General features: G+C 49.4%; 1 protein-coding gene across 1 annotated transcript in view; it reads left to right on the forward strand.

Annotated features, from left to right (window-relative positions):
* Positions 1–17,408, forward strand: part of MEI1 (meiotic double-stranded break formation protein 1) — an 888,987-nt gene that overhangs the window by 694,002 nt on the left and 177,577 nt on the right. The gene's annotated exons all lie outside the window — the stretch shown is intronic.

Below are 17,408 nucleotides of genomic sequence, written 5' to 3' on the forward strand. Positions count from 1 at the left end.
CACGAGAATTACGCACGACAAAGCACAGCCCTGCCCGCAGTTCCTCACGCCCGCTGCCTTCACCCAGGCCTGCCCGTCCTGATGTTTCTGCCTCTGAACCCATGCAGTTGGGACGTGCCCCGCTCTCCCTTGAGGAGAGACATCGCCGCCGCTTGATGGGCTTGTGCCTTTACTGTGGTCAGAAAGGCCATTTCTTGGCACGCTGCCAGGAGCGTGCGGAAAACTCCAGAACCTAGGAGGTCGGGAAGAGCTCCTCCTAGGTTGTGCCACACTCCTCAGAGTATGACACCCATTAACTTGGAATTTCCTGGAGGGTCCTTGGAAACCCTCGCCTTCCTGGATTCCGGAGCCGGAGGTAATTTTATCCAGCAAGACTTGGTCTCTCAACTGCAGATTCCTACGCAGAGATGAGAGGTTCCACTCTGGATTACCTCCATTCAGGGAACGCTTCTTCCAGGTCGCATATTGACTGCCACGGCTCCCATCACAGTCTGTACCGGGGCAATCCACTCGGAGGAGATAGCCTTCCTGATTCTCGAAAAGGCTGTCCACCCCGTGGTGCTGGGGCTGCCATGGCTCCAAAACCACTCACCTGTGATCCAGTGGGATACTCTGCAAATCACTAAGTAGAGTCCCTATTACCTCTCTCATTGTATGAAGGTTCCCAAGCCTCCAGCACTTCTGCTTTTGCACTCCGCCCTTGGACCCACAGCACCATACGAGGACTTTACGGATGTCTTCTCGAAGACTAAAGCAGAGATTCTTCCGCAGCATCGTCCATATGACTGCACTATTGACTTGTTGCTCAGATCTATGCCACCTCGGGGTAGGGTGTACCACTTGTCCCTGCCCGAGACACAGGCCATGTCTGAGTACATCACTGAGAATTTGGCGAAAGGATTAATTCGCCATTCAAAGTTGCCCGCCGGGGCGGGATTCTTTTTCGTCAGCAAAAAAGATGGCTCCCTGAGGCCCTGTATCGACTACCGAGGGCTCAACGCAATTACCAAACGGGACCGCTACCCTCTCCCATTGATTCCAGAACTACTTGATGGGCTCCAAGGCGCAAGATGCCCACTAACTTGGATCTACGCGGGGCCTACAACTTAGTTAGAATCCGTCCCAGAGACGAATGGAAGACTGCGTTCAATACGCGGGATGGGCATTACGAATACCTCGTAATGCCTTTTGGCCTTTGTAATGCCCCAGCGGTCTTCCAACACCTGATGAACAAGGTGCTACGGGATTTGCTCAACGTCTCTGTGATCGTCTACCTCGACGACGTCCTGATCTACTCCCGTGACTTGCCTACGCACTGCCAGCATGTTCGCCAGGTGCTCCAAATCCTCAGAGAGCACAGCTTATACGCTAAGCTTGAGAAATGCAGCTTTGAAAAGACTTCCTTGCCGTTCCTGGGGTATATTGTTTCGGCTGATGGCTTCCAGATGGATCTGGAGAAAGTCGCTGCAATTAGGAACTGGCCACAGCTGAGGGGTCTCAAGGCGTTGCAACATTTCCTCGGCTTTGCTAACTTTTATCGGCATTTTATTCCCGGCTATTCTCGCATAGTGGCTCCTCTGACTGCACTCACCCGGAAGGGAGCCAATGCGGTGGACTGGCCTGCCCAAGCCTGCCAAGCCTTCGAAGAATTGAAAAGAGCCTTCTTACAAGACACATAACTCTGCCATCCTGATCCCAGTCGGCCGTTCGAGGTTGAGGTCGATGCCTCGAATGTAGCTGTTGGAGAGGTGCTGAGCCAGCACTCCAATACTGGACAGCTTCTCTCATGTTCCTTTTACTCTAGGAGGTTCTCCCTGGCTGAGAGCAATTACGGAGTCGGCGACAAAGAACTGCTCGCTGTGAAACTCGCCCTGGAAGAATGGAGGCAGTGGTTGGAGGAGGCCAACCACCCCTTCACCATTTACAAGGATCATAAAAATCTCTCTTTCCTCCGCCAAGCCCAGCGCCTGAACCTGAGACAAGCCCGTGGTCTTTGTTTTTTGACCGATTTGACTTCTCTCTACGATATCGCCCTGGCTCAAAAAATGTGCAAGCAGACGCCCTGTCACGGTCCACCGAGATTGAGGAAAATCCTGAGATGTCCCAGTACATTTTGGATCCCAGGAAAGTGTCTCTCGCTGCCACCTTCGTGTCTTCCGAAGAAAGGACCGTGGTCCCACGCCATGCTCGTAGGGCCGTGCTGGCATGGGCCCACGAATCCCTCACTGGAGGGCATGCGGGCCGTGCCGGTACGCTAGACCTCCTCAACCGGTACTATTGGTGGCCAACGGTAAGACAAGATGTTCGTCTCTTCGTCGACTCCTGCCCCACTTGTGCACTGCAAAAACCGCTTGGCGGGAAACCTAGAGGGTTGTTACACCCCTTGCCTTTCCCAGTGGAGCCTTGGACGCACATCTCCACAGATTTTGTGGTGGATCTCCCAGCATCAGACGGGAACATGGTCATCTGGGTTGCTGTGGACCGGTTCTCCAAAATGGCACATTTTGTTCCCCTGTCAAAATTACCTTCAGCGCCCAACTTGGCTAACTTATTTGTTCAAATATATACAAACTATCCTGGGTCTACCACAGGTATTATCACTGATAAGTTGTACAAACAATATACCCGTGTCAATAATGAAATATTTTCAATTTTTATTCTTTAACAATCCTTTTAAAAATACATAAAACATTACCTATTACATCAACCATTCATACCACACTCAATCATACAACAATGAAATATTAAAATTTGACAATACAAACTTGTTACATTTTAACACTTATTACACTTTAACAATATAATAATATTGCACCGATCCCTAATTACAATGTAAACATACTCCTCATTTACTAAGTATCTCTGTTCCAAAGATTCCCCATCACTTTAAGAATCCTATTTAATTATATTAATATACTCCCTTATCTAAAATTGATATTTATGAAGTGATATTTAACAATGTCCCCTTATTGAATTACTGTTTATAAACCAATATTTCTTTAATGACATCCCGACAGGAAGCTCCTGTTTCACCCGTTGGTTTCTTCAGGGGATTTTGTTCACACACCGGTACTTAATTAACCTCAGTTACATTGTAAACCGGTACGATAAGACCTAGTCTTGAGCATCGGTATAGGAAAAGAAATTAAATAAATAAATAAATAAATAAATAAATAAATAAATATTCACACACCGGTTCTCGATTAATTTCTTCATCAGTTTAACATCCTCACTTCAAGTACACTGACCAATTCACAGCATAACGGGAGACCTTAAATCAGAACACATACCTTATAAATGTTAGCATTTATTACACCACCAAATATTATCCCCTTAATAAATATACATAACATTAATTTAATTTAATTCCACAAAATTTCACCCTAGTCATTATTACCTTCTACCACCACACTTACCTCAATTCCAATCCACACTTTATATACTCTATTTTCACCATTCCTCAAGTGAATGTCTATTTCAGCATTGACAACTTCGGATTCCTTCCCTCAGACTCGCCCCCAGATTCTGTGGCCCATTCTGCATTGCCGAGCGCGTAGGAGCCGTTTCCTATCGCTTGAGCTTAACTTCCTCGATGCATGTGCACAATGTCTTCCATGTGTCGCTTTGGAAACCTCTCATCCTCTCCAGGTACCATCCCCGAGCTCCCGAACCTGCTGATCCTTCCGTGCCAGGAGACACCACCTACCAAGTCCGGGAGGTTTTAGATGTCAGATTCCATCAACGTCGCTGGGAGTACATCGCCTGGGAAGCAGTGGCGTAGCCAGAATTGATTTTTTGGGTGGGCACAAGGTTAACATGGGTGGGCTGTAGGCATGCAGGTCTACTAGTTGTTTTTTTTACTGATAAATAATGCCAAATTATGCAGCATAGCATTCACATCTACGCCTAAGTATGAGGTTTACTTAATGATACAAACATAATTCACGGTGATTTGTGGTACTTTAGCCTTCTTATTATTACGATTTTATACACGGCTCCTACCTGTCCATAAATTTTGAGAGAGCGGTTGTGTTGCTTATATTTAAATTGCTAACATCTCAAAATATAGATATATATTTTTACCTTTGTTGTCTGATCTTTGTATTTTTCTAATCAGTTGGTCCTGGTCTCTTTTTCCCATTTTTTCCCTTATAGCTCATTTCCTAATTCCTTTTCAGTGTCTTTCTTCTATTACTGTCTTCTTCCCTTCCACACACACACACATACACACATACATGCTTTCTCTCACAGACTTCCTCTCACACACTCAAGCTGTCACTCTCATATGCTCTCCACCCCCCCCACAAGCTCACATTCTCTGCAGACACACATACAAGTTCTCACTTTCTCACCCCTCCCCAGGCTTATATTCTTATGCACACACAGACGCACATCCAGGCACCCATTCTCACCCACACACATAAACCCAGACTCCCATTCTCACCCACAAACCCATGCTCCCAGTCTCACCCACACATATTCAAGCTCCCATTCTCATCCATACATATACACATTTAAGGTCCTATTCTCACCCACACATACACACATTCAAGCACCCATTCTTATCCACATATTCAAGCTTCCATTCTCACCCACCCACACAAACCCAGGCTCTCATTCTCACCCATATATACACACATTCAAGCTCCCATTCTCACCCACCCACAAACCCAGGCTCCCATTCTCAACCACACATACACACATTCGAGCTCCCATTCACCCACATATTCAAGCTTCCATTCTCACCCACATACACACCCAGGCTTCAGTTTTCACCCACACACACTCCCATTCTCATCCACACATACACATTCAAGCACGTGCACAGCTTCCGCTTTCTCCCCCAGAGCAGGAAGATCAGCTGCCTCTCCTGCTGCCACCGGACTCCTGCTATCTTCGTGCGTCGGGCCGTACAGCCCACCGAACTTCCTGTCAGGGGGGGGGGAGCGCAGCGCACAACGTCCGCTTCCTCCCTCCCCCGAAGCAGGAAGATCGGCCCGACGCCCGAAGATAGCAGGAGGCCGGTGGCAGCAGGAGAGGCAGCTGATCTTCCTGCTTTGGGGGAGAAAGCGGAAGCTGTGCGCGGCGCTTCCGCTCCCCCACCCCCAAACAGGAAGTTCGGCGGGCCGTTTGGCCCGAAGATAGCAGGAGAACGGGTGGCAGCAGGAGAGGCCAGCTGATCTTCCTGCATTGGGGGGAGGAAGCGGAAGCTGCGCGCGGCGCTTCCACTCCCCCCCCCCGAACAGGAAGACCGGTTGGCCATACGGCCGCAGCAGCGCTTCCCCATGTGTGCAGTGATGGCGCGCGAGGCGTGGGTTCTCTTGTTCGCTGTCGCGGGGATGGGATCCCGCGACAGCCTTGCAGTTCCGGTGCCAGTTGGGTGGGCCTGGGTCTAAGTTGGGTGGGCACCTGCCCACCCAGGCCCACCCGTGGCTACGCCACTGCTGGGAAGGTTGTGGATCCCGTAATAGGGACTTATTGAAAGACTTATTGAAAGCCTTCCATCAAAACCACCCAGGTAAACCCGGGCCCGCTAAGATGGGGCGTAAGAGGGGGGGTACTGTTGCAGTCACGGTAGCTGCGACTAGGCCCTTACCTCCTTGGTCCCAGCCCGTCTCCGAGGGTCTGCGGCCTGTTACGCGGCATCCCCACGGGGAGGATGCCGCCAAGAAGCCCTGCCTGGATGCCTTCTCCCTTGGCGCGTGCGCGCAATCCGCGCTTATGAAGGCCATTTCCTGCCATGGGAAGCTCCGCCCTATCGATGACGTCAGACGCCGTGGCCTAAGTAAGGCCGCCGCGGAGCCCAGGACTTTGCCTTGCAACGGGGTTCCTTGCGGTCCTCTGTTGCTCCGTGCCCCGGAGTGTGCTATTGCGTTAGCCTGAAACTTGTTTCACTCCGTGCCCAAGTCTTGCTTCTGTCTGGCTTGCTTGCAGTAATCTGTTCTGCTTCAGTTCCAGCTTGGTTCCAGTAGCCAGCCCTGCTTCAGTTCCTGTCTGGTTCCAGTAGCCAGTCCTGCTTCAGCTCCTGTCTGGTTCCAGTAGCCAGTCCTGCTTCAACTCCTCTCTGGTTCCAGTTGCCAGTTCTGCTTCAGTTCCTGCTTGCTTCAGTCCTAGCCTGCTTCAGTTCCTGCCTGTCTCCTGATCCCTGCCTGCCTGCTCCAGCTCCAGCTTCCATGATCTCCTAAGTCCCAGCGGCCGGGCTCCTACGGGCTCCTTCCGGGGGAGTACCGGCTTCCAGGGTGAATCACCTAAGTCCCAGCGGCTGGGCTCCTACGGACTCCTCCCAGGGAAGTACCGGCTTCCAGGGTGAAGCTCACGTCCAGCTCCTGCCTGGTATCTGCCTCCCGACCTGTCACTCACCAGAGACTATAGTACACCTCTCCCCAGTCTCTCACAGGTCGGCCCAAGGTTCCACTAAACAGTTCATTCACAACAGAAGGAACAGGAATTCCAGGTCAAGGTAACTGGTAAAGTTAACTGGGGGGCCGGAGTAGTAGCACCCAAGTTCAGGACCCCTACCGAACTTAGGCCAGAGAGTTTCCCAGATGGATGGGACAAGATGACAGGCGGTGTCCTGCAGCTCTGCAGTACAAGCACAGACCCGAATGTCTTCGCCTAAGGCGCTCCTCGGGGGTAAGGCATCCACGCCCCAGCTGCATGGGTTCTTTCATCTTAGTATAAGGCAGGACTCTGCAGGATGCGGGACTCGCCGTAGGTGGGATGTGAGATGAGTCGGCAGTGGGGCGCCGGGTTACCCGGACCTCCCGGTTGCACTCCTAGAAGTGGTGGTCTATGCGAACCACAAAGTCGATGAGATCCTCGAGAGAGGAGGGTAGTTCAGGGGCTGTAAGTTCATCTTTTCGTTGAGGTGATAGGCTATCTAGGTAAAGGGCTCGGAGGCAGTCCTCCTGCCAGCCCAACTCCATAGTAAGCGTCTGGAATTCAATGGTGTACTCATTGAGTGCTCAGTGAATTTGCCACAAATGTAGAAGATTTGAACTAGCCCTAGCCTGCCTCCCTGGATCATCAAAGGTCTGACGAAAGGTAATCACAAAGCGTGATAGTTCCTGGAGAAGAGTCTGCATGCTCCCACAAGGGAGATGCCCATGCTAAAGCCTTGCTCTCTAGGCGTGAAAGAATATAGGTTACCTTCGTGAGGTCGTCCTGGAAGACGTAGGGCTGCAGAGCAAACTGCATGTACCATTGATTGATAAAGCCACTGCAGAGTTTCGGGTTCCCATTGAAACGGGGTGGAGTGGGCAGGGTGAACAGAGCTCTGGCTGGAGTAGCCGGTGCCTGAGAACCTGAGTGGGGCAGTCGTAGAAGCAGCGGAATCAGCATTAGAGTCCAAACTGGCGTTGAGGCGTTCAATGGAGGTAGCCAACTCCTCCAAGAACCTCTGTTGTTCTTGGATCTTCAGGGCCAGGCCCGGAATGGCCTGGAGAGTGGATAGCTCCGCTGAGTCCATGGCCTTGGCAATCTGTTTCAGAAGTGGACCCTTAGCCCGAGGTGGAGTTGACGCTATCCGTGGGGAAACCCCCACAGATCCCCACCGTCGGGAGGCGGAGCAGACTGTGAAGCGGAGGCCGACTGGAGCTTCGCCAATACCAGCCCTCGTTCCCTGCAGGTTGAACCCTTGGGGTTGGTCTTAGGCAGGCCTCTGCATGGTTGATCCCAGGGAAGAGGTTTGAGGCAGGGAGCCAGGAAGCAACAGAGACACAGGGTCTGAAGGAGCTGAGTTCAAGACAGGGCCTGGATCCAGAAGCCTGGACAGGCAGAGGCAGGCTAGAGAACAGGAACAGATTAAGACCAGGCTTATAAGTAGGCAAGAGCCTAAGAAAGGCCAAGTCCAAGTAGTCAGCTCGAGGTGGAGTCAGGTTCAAGCTGGAGTCAAGACAGGCAGCTGGAGGCAAAGTCAAGTGCGAGCAAGGGTCAGAGCCAAGAAGCCATCCAAAGCGTGGTCAGGAACAAGCAAGGGTCAAAGCCAGAAATCCATCCAAAGCGTGGTCAGAAAGAAGAGAGGGTCAAAGCCAGGAATCCGTCCAAAGCGTGGTCAAGAACAAGCGAGGGTCAAAGCCAGGAATCCGTCCAAGTTAATCAGGAACAGGTAACAGGTACTGGAACTCAGTAACTGGAAACAGGAACGCAGGACTGGAATGAACAAGCACAGGTGCAGGAACAGGAACTAAGGATTAGCAGCTAAGCACACGATGAACGCGGAGACCTGTTGCTAAGGCAAAGACCAAATGGCAGGGCCTGCCTTAAATAGCAGGACCCGGTGACATCATCATCCGGGGCCGCAGGATGCTTTCCCACTGCAGCCCCTTTAAAGTTGGGAAAGGCGCGTGCATGAGCGCCAAGGCAAATGACTGGGATTACGTGGTGGCATCGTCTCCCCTACGCACGCGTGGGGAGACCCGACTGGAACTGGAGGAGGCCGTGGAGCAGCTGGAGGAACATTGGGAAGTGGTCGGAGTATGCCTATCGCTGCTAAAGAGGAAGGGCCAGGTTCGGGACCAGGTCCTGGGGGTGAGTAGGCCCGGTTGTGGGCCTGCCACTGCTGGGTCACACAACAACTATGACACTGGTTGTATAGAATAGGGATGAACTTCCTACTAAATGTAGTCCTGGAGGGGACTTTGTAATTGGAGGCTAACACATTCAGTAGACACTTAACACTCACGTTCTTCAATATCTTCAAGGACTGGTCATCAATGGCAATTATTTCCACGAAGTTCCTTACTATTTTAAATGCTACTTACCTCTTGCCCTGGGACAGTGCAATGGAACATCCCATTTTTTCTATGCTGGGTTGTTGCTTCAGACACATGGCTGGTGGAAAGGATTGTGGGATCATCTTGGGGAAATGTCTTTCTCTTTTCAAGCCCTTTCCTCTGGCTTTTACTATGAGTGGCAGAAGTGGTCCATAAACTACTACTGCCACCCTCCCCTGATGCAATGCTAGTGTGTGCTGCTTCTGCAGGTGTTGCTGCATACCAGCATTTCTCAGATGCCCCATTGCTTCTCTCAACTGATATCCTTACTGCAGTGAATACACTAAGCAAAACTCTGGTCCTTCTTCCAGATGAGGGATATCTTTTGTGACCTCTTTTCTATATCAATGGGAGCTGATGCTGGCACTAGAGGTGAGGTTGCTGGTAGAACTTGAGGGAGAATGCCAAGGGTATATCTCACACTCTTTACCTGCGTTGCTTGTTCTTCCTGAGGGTTGATCTCAACATTGCCAGTATCATCTCCCCTATTACCATATCTTCAGCTACTAGTAGCTCTGTAATATCTTCTGATTTAGAGAATTCATTGAAGATTCTTCCTCTGAATAAGTTTGTAAAAATAGTGCCTTTACTGCGTCAGAAGCAGGAACCATAGAAGAACATGATGTTGGTTTTGGCTGGTACACTTTTCCTGCCTCTGCCTCTGTCCAAGCCCTTGCCCTGCTACTGCTAGTCTTGGATGACTTTCCTACCTTTTCACTCTGCTCCAACAAGAGAGAGACAAATAGTTGGCAGTGGCACATGCTCTCCAAATTTCAATTTCTTTTGCCTTGTGCTACCTTCCACTCCTGCCAGTCTGTGGCTCAAAATGTCTGTCTTTAATTTTGGGGCAGGACTGCCTGTTTTTTTTTATCCCTGCTACTATGCTGAGCTGCCTTTGAACCAATTCCTCTAATCTTTCTAATTTTGCCAACATTCTTCCTCTCCTTATTCCTGATATGATGGAATTTGTTGAAGTTTACTGTCTACTGGGTGTTTGGAGATTAAAATGAATTTATTTATTGATATTGTAACTGGACCCCTACTTACAGTACCACTTACTGTACAGAAAATTGTCTATATTTCTCACACATACACATATACAGTATATGTTTGCTATGCTATATGCACTAATACTGACTGAATCCACACAAAAAGACTGTTACACACTAACAGAACCAAAAAGACTGGCAGCCTGGTAAGACATTTCTCTTCCATATCTGAGTGTGTACTGCTCAGCTCACTGGTGTTCAGACTGACAGAGACAAGAAAATCACTAGCACAGCTACAACTGCAGTCTCCATGCTGCCTCCCACCATAACCCTCCCTAATAAAGAGAAAAATCAAAATCCGCAGCAGTGCACTGTCTCTCTTTCTGGTATAGTGAGTGAGACCACTGCAGTACAGAGATCAGAAGCAGCCCTTTACTAGAGCCAAATCTAAAAGTTTTTAGGCTTTTTTAAAACTCTGTATATGCTTCTACTAGCACATCTTTCTCTGCCAAGAACTAGAAAGAAAATACAGACTATTTATTCCACATACTCAGACCTTACAGTGGAAGGATATCAGCATCACTTGATCCCAAGAGCAGCTATAGGTTAGTTTAGAAAGATGCTTTACTGTGATTAGTCTTATGTGTGGTTTCTTTGCCAACGTGTCCTAACTGAACTCTGACAAGGCTGTGAGGTAACATAGAAAACAGTTGGTGCTATACTTAGCAGGTTATCTTTTACTCAGTAGTACATAGCCATAGACTTCAATGGGCCATAGTCTTCAATAAGAAACATAAATGAATGAGATGAATATTTTTTGTTTTGTTTATGGGACTTCTCTATTTGTTTTGAGGGTCCACAAATGAAATTGTTGCGATGTGGACCCTTGGGCCGAGGTGGGGTTGGCGCTACCAGCAGAAGGAAATCCCCTCTGCGGGTCTCCGTCGTCGGCAGGCGGAGCAGATCAGTGTAGAGAACAAACTGGACCTTCACCACTACCTACCCTCATTCCCCACAGGTTGAGCCCTTGGGTACTGGAGCCGACTGGACTTAGGTGCTGATCTCTGAGTGACGAATCCAGGAGGATGACAGACAAAAGCAGAATCAGACAGGCCTAGGTCAGGGGCAGGCAGCAGACAGACGAATCCAGAAGACAGGTCAAGGTCGGGACAGGCAGTAGACAGATGAAATCCAGGAAACAGGCCGAAGGTTGGGGAAGTCAGCAGGCAGATGAAATCAAAAGAACATACCAGGGTCAAAACCAGAAGAACCATCCAAGAAACAGGAGAGTGGGTCTGGGACAGGGTAATGGGGCCAGGAGCAGGGACAAGGAAGGCAGGAGCAGAAGCAATAACATAGAGAAGCAGGAACACAGAGAAGCAACTAGCTGACTCAGAGAATGTGACCTGTTGCTGAAGCAAACTTTGGGCAGCAGGGGCTGCCTTAAATAGGGCTTCCTGCTGACGTGGACATCCGGGGCCGCAGGAAGCTTTCCCATCGTGGTCCCTTTAAATACTGCGGCAAGCTTTGTGAATGTGCCTAAGGAGAGTCAAAACATGCAGCGTGGCAGCAGTCTCGCCTCCCCACTGTGTGGGAGTGAAGCGACAGTGGCAGCTCCAGAATGCCGCAAAGAGGATGGGCCTGGTTCGGGGAGTGAGTGTGGCTGGCTGGGTGGCTCCGCAACCGGCCATCACAACAGTACCTCCCCCCTCTAAGCCTCCCCCGGGGGCTTAGGTTTCCTTGGGTGCAAGGCATGGAACTTTTGAAGAAGTCTTTTGTCCAAAATGTTGGATGCAGGCTCCCAAGAGTTTTCTTCTGGGCCATATCCTTCCCAGGATAGCAGATATTCCCATCTCTTGTTCCGGCGGCAAACATTCAGTACCTTTTTTCACCTGGTATATTTGATCCTCATCAGAGGATACCTTCTGCAGAGACAGGGTTCTCCTGGAGGGCCAGGATAAGACTACTGGTTTGAGGAGAGTGACATGAAAACATTGTGGATCCTTAAGGTCTTGGGAAGCTGGAGTTGGTATGTGACTGGGCTAACCTGGCAGAGGATGGAGAACAGGCCGATGTAACGAAGTGCTACCTCATGGTAGGTACTCGAAAGCAGATGTTACAGGTGCTTAACCAGACTGTTATGACCGCTATTATTCACGTTGTGGGTTGCTGCTCTCTCTCCTTTGGGAAGGCTCATGGCTGTGGCTAGCCGCTTCAGACACTCATGGCTCCATTCCAGGATGGCAAGGACACCGCCGACCACCATGTCTCTTCCGGGCTTTCCTAGGCACGTGCTCCATGCCCCTCCTTTAGGGACGCCAGCACGGGAATCTCAGGGGCGTCTCCCCTTGATGACATCACTAGCCCTGGACTCTTAAGCAACATCGGGGTCTGACTCTAATCAACTTGGCAACAAGTTCCCTCCTTGCTGATTCCTGCTATTCTCGCTATGGACGGTGGTTCCTGGTTCCTGCTTCTCCCGGCGTGAGACACTCTCGGGTACTCGCTCCTCAGGGGCCCTGCTCCTGTCTCTGGCTATCCGCTCCTTGGAGGGCCCTGCACCTTGGACGCTGTCTGCCATCCCCCCGCTTCTTGGGGTTGCTCCAGGAACTACTTTTCCTGTGAGACTCTACCTCGGTGTACTTCGCTCTGTGGACCATTGCCGTTCTACTCTGCTTCGTGGAGACTCAGTGTGGTGAGCCCCGCTCTGCAGACCATTGCCTTACGACTCTACTTGTGGAGACCAATGTAGGTGTACCCCTCCCTGCGGGCCACTGCCTCTACTTCATGGAGACCAACGTGGGTGTACCCAACCTGCGGGCCACTGCTTCACTACTCTGCTTTGTGGGACCTAGCGCTGGTGTACCCTGCTTTGCGGGCCATTGCCACTGCTTGTGACTAGCCACGCCCCCTCTCCTCGGGGTAAGGAGTAGTGGACTTGGGACTGTGCTGCTCCCCTGCTCCTCGGGGCAGCGTCTCCTATATTGATGTGACTTTGTTACACTCCCCGATCCTTGGGGTAGCATCTTGCCTATCTCTGAGACTGTACCGCTCTTTTCCGCTCCTCGGGGTAGTGTCCTCTTGCACTGCCAGAAACCCTTGGGCTTCCCTGTGTCTCGGGTAAGCCTACGTCTTAGCTCCCGTGCTGACTCTCTCTCTGGCTCCACCCCCAGGGATCACCCTCGCAAGCACTCCTCCATTCGCTGCCTGCATTCCCCTCTCCCCGGAGCCCTGTTCAGCATTCCACCTCTAGGGGAACCTATTCTGTCAACTGCATTCACACCCCAGTCTCCTGCTCTGCCTGTACTCGCTGGGCTGTGTCACCTATTGCTCAGACCTTGCCTCCCAATGGTGTGGCTCAGTGGGGCTCCTCCCCAAGGGCAGTACCATCTCTCACCTCGGGCCAAGGGCCCACCAACCTACGAATCCTAACAGATTGCCAAGTCCATGGATTTGGAAGGATGCGCGATGTGGAACTGACGAAGCATCTCTTTGTCAAGGATATTGGTCTGAGGCTCCCAAGAGTTTACTTCGGAGCCGAAATCTTCCCAGGAGAGAAGATATTCAAAAGTATTGCCTCTTTTTCGAACATCCAGAATCTCTTCGACTTTGAACTCTAATTCGTCTTCTGCATTGATGACAGATGGATCCTGAGATTTGGAAGAAAATTCGCTGAGTATGAGCGGTTTCAGAAATGAGTGATCCTTTGGAGGAGGGGAACATTCGTTTGATGGAGGGGGATGATCTGAAGATCATTTATTTGTTTAAGAGCGAGGAATTTCCTTCAGTGATCACCCAGGCCTTGGCTGAGATAGGTATTAAGGAGGCTCCTATAGATCCCATTTTGAAAGGGAAGGATCTGATATTAGAGGGCCTTAGGAAGCTGGGTAGAACCTTCCCTTTCCACTAGACATTAAGAGATTGCAATGATAGTGGACCCTTGTGCTGTAGCATGGTTGACGCAGCCTAGTATGAGAGCCTAATAGGCACCCATCAACAGATGACAGATGCGCCCTCGACTGAGTCAAGGCTGGACCTTCACCTATACCAGCCCTATTCCCCGCAGGTTGAGCCTTTGGGTTCCAGGGGCCGGCAGGACTAAGGTGAGAGTCCCACAGAGCCATCAGGAAGGGAGAGTTCAGGGCCAGGCTGAGGGTGAAGGCAGGCTGCAAGCAGGGCATTGTCGATGTCCAAGTACAAGTCATTATCAGGCGGCAGGCGGAAGAGTAGTCCAGGTCCTTAACAGAGATCAGTACCAAAACAGGCAAGTGAAGGGCAGAGACAGGACACAACTGGAGGCAAGTTGGGGTAGAACAGATTGGGCAGAGCAGGGCAAGCGCCTAGGGGCCCAGAGTCCAGCTGTATCAGCAGCATGATGGTGGCATTCATGCTCCACCGAAGGCTGTTGGCATTCCCGGGTGAGTACTGCTGGTTGCAGGACAACCCAAATGGGATGAATCTGAAGCTGAATTGACTAAACTGAATCCTCTCCCCACTGAAGATATGGAACTTTTGAAGTTACCAAAAATGGACACCATAATCTCTTATAGTGATGAAGAAGACCACTATCACAGTGGAAGAGGGTATGACTCTAAAGGGTGCACAGAATAGAAAATAGAAGTGATCCTGAAACAATCCTTTGAAGTTGCTGCCCTTGCCTTACAGGCAGCGGTCTGCAGTAATTTCATATCCATGGCTTGCTTGTACTGGATCCAGGAAATTCCAGTGGTAAACTCAAATGGGGGTCTCATTTTGAGGGAGGCAGAAAGGCTGGAGGCCAGAATTGCCTTTGTTGCAGACACGTATGATCTCATCCTTCTGCTAGGGTGATTGCAGCCTCTGTATCAGCCAGGAGTTTGCTATGGTTATGAAACTGGTCTGTGGACTGTTGCAGGGATGCTGTGGAGCGATCCCACTTCCGGGAGATGAAGTGTACCCTTGGGCCACCACACACCCGCAGAGTTGCTCCTGGAAGCGCAGAGGCAGGCGAGGAGTGCCCAAGCATGGGCGGTCAGGCTGAAGATGCAGAACTCTGGCCTCTGCCGAACCTGAACCATCAGAGAGACTAAACAATGCAATGTTGGTCTCTGAAGTAGCCCTACGGCCACTCGATAGCCCTTTTGGACCTGTCATAGGGAACAGCAGATACGATAGGACGGACAGAGGCTGAGGGCAGAATAAATGAACTCGGACAAAGTTTCAGATGAAGACTCAGACGAGGTTTCAGATGAAGACTCAGATGAAGATTCAGACGAAGATTCAGGTTGCTTGAAGATTCAGATGGGGTTCCGGATAAAGAAGAATACTGAAGCAGTGCTGCCACACCACGCACCCTACACAGCCTGTCAAGGCAGGTCACGGACCACTTTGGAGGCGAAGCAGACTCCAAACTCTGACATTGACTCAAATTACATAGAGTTCAAGATGACAGTGAGTACTAAATGAGTACTGCCTCACCGTGCGCCCTACATAGCCACTCAAGACCATATGGATCTTATAAACTTCCACCATATCAACCAAGACCTCAATCAACTGTTCCCCTATCTTGGGTTAGAAACAGATTCCAGAGAACAGCTAAACAGCCACACCAAGTGGCTCCAAAACCTCAACAGTCTTTTTGAATCCAGGCCATGGCTACAAATACCCGTAGGAGGCCATTTTCAAGCATTTTTTCAACAATGGACCAGAATAACAACAGATTGCTGGGTTTTAACTATAATAAAAAATGGTTATCAGCTAAAATTTTGCACAGTACCATTACTACCACACCTAATTCCAAACAAAAGGAAATCAGAGGAAGTTCAAATCTTACTACAAGACATTCAGTCGCTACTCAAACAACATGCGATTCAAATTTTGCCACCTCATCAACAGTACAGGGGTTTTTATTCCTTATTCCCAAAAAATTGGGAGGTGTATGCCCGATTCTGGATCTCCGGTCATTAAATCGATTCATAATACAGGAGAAGTTAAAAATGTCATCGCTGCAAACCATTTTACCCTTTCTTCAACCCAACGATTGATGTGCTCTCTGGACCTCAAAGATGCTTATACTCACATACCGATACACCCAAATTCCTGGTGTTAACTTTGTTTCCAAGTCAATGCCAGGCACTATCAATACAAAGCCTTCCCATTTGGCCTCTCCTCAGCACCCAGGGTATTTACCAAATGTTTAGCGGTAGCTGTGGCCTACCTTCTGAAGCAGGGAATAAAACTGTTCCCTTACCTAGACGACTGGCTAATCGTAGCAAAGACCCCAGAAATTCTAAGATCTCACTAAATGCAAACCATTACTTGCTTAGAAGAGCTAGGTTTTTTCATAAATTACGAAAAGTCGAATCTCATTCCATTTCAAACTCTACAATTAAAGCAATATTAAACACAATCCTCTGCAAAGCTTTTCTTCCAAGTGACAGAATTCATGTATACTGGAAACTGGCATCATCCCTAAAACTACTCACATGACCCACGCCCGTCAAGTCCTAAAGGTTTTAGGACACATGGCCACAGCTATGTATGTAGTACTCAACACTCGCTTCCACATGCGACGATTACAGTGGGGTCTAAAATCTCAATGGACACAGCCCTTACACCCTATGTCCCAATGACTGACCCTAACAAGAGTCAATCTTGGAAGACCTCAACTGGTAGCAATGTCCCGGAATTCTTTAGTCAGGCCCTCCTTTGCGAAGCCTGACCCACCAGATAGTAATGACCACAGATGCCACAACAAAGGGATGGGGAGCACATGTGCTACAGTTCAAGACATAAGGTCTTTGGTCCCCTAAGGAAAGATTCCTACAGATCAGTCTATTAGAACTACAAGCCATTCTGCTAGAAATTGAAACATTCTCCCATATTCTACAAAACAAAACAGTCATGGCTTATACAGATAACCGAGTAGTAATATTCTGCATAAACAAGGAAGGAGGGTCAAGTTCCAAGATCCTATGCAGAGAAGCGGTACTAATGCTGGAATGGGCCCTGACATACTCCATAGTTCTTCAGGCCACATATCTCCTGGGAATAACAAACTTAACGGCAGGCACAGCCTAAGCAGAATATTTCACCTGCATGAATGGGAACTTCACCAACAAGTAGCCCTATCACTTTTCTAACAATGGGGTCTTTCACAAATAGATCTTTTTGCAACTGAACAAAACACAAAACTGCAGAATTTCTGCTCCCTGTACCCAAGCAGACATCGAATATCACAAGATGCTTTTCTACTCAGTCGAGACCTGTTATATGGATGTCAAGGATGATGGGAAATCTGAGTGTACCTTCATACGATGCTGTACTAAATACGGCTATCGTGACTATAAGCCTATGCAAAGGCTTTAAAAATCATTAGGTACCCCAGTGTTAGATGAAAACTCTTAAAGTGTTCGCTGTCCACTTTGGAATTGATACTTTGATGATCACATGAATACCGCTATGATGATAACTTATCTTTTAGCTTGTAGTCGGTCTTGCTTCAGCCGACATCCAGATGTTTCGGAGGCTAGCTCCTTCTTCAAGGACTGGTTATTCACAAGAGAGACCCGTGGAACACTAATAGAGTATGCAAAATAGACATCTTTAAGTTATTGAAAAAAATCAATTAACTTAGGCTGTGCCCGGAAGGATACATACTTAGTAA

The sequence above is a fragment of the Rhinatrema bivittatum genome, chromosome 2, assembly GCF_901001135.1.
Source record: "Rhinatrema bivittatum chromosome 2, aRhiBiv1.1, whole genome shotgun sequence".
In the NCBI taxonomy this organism is placed as follows: domain Eukaryota; kingdom Metazoa; phylum Chordata; class Amphibia; order Gymnophiona; family Rhinatrematidae; genus Rhinatrema; species Rhinatrema bivittatum.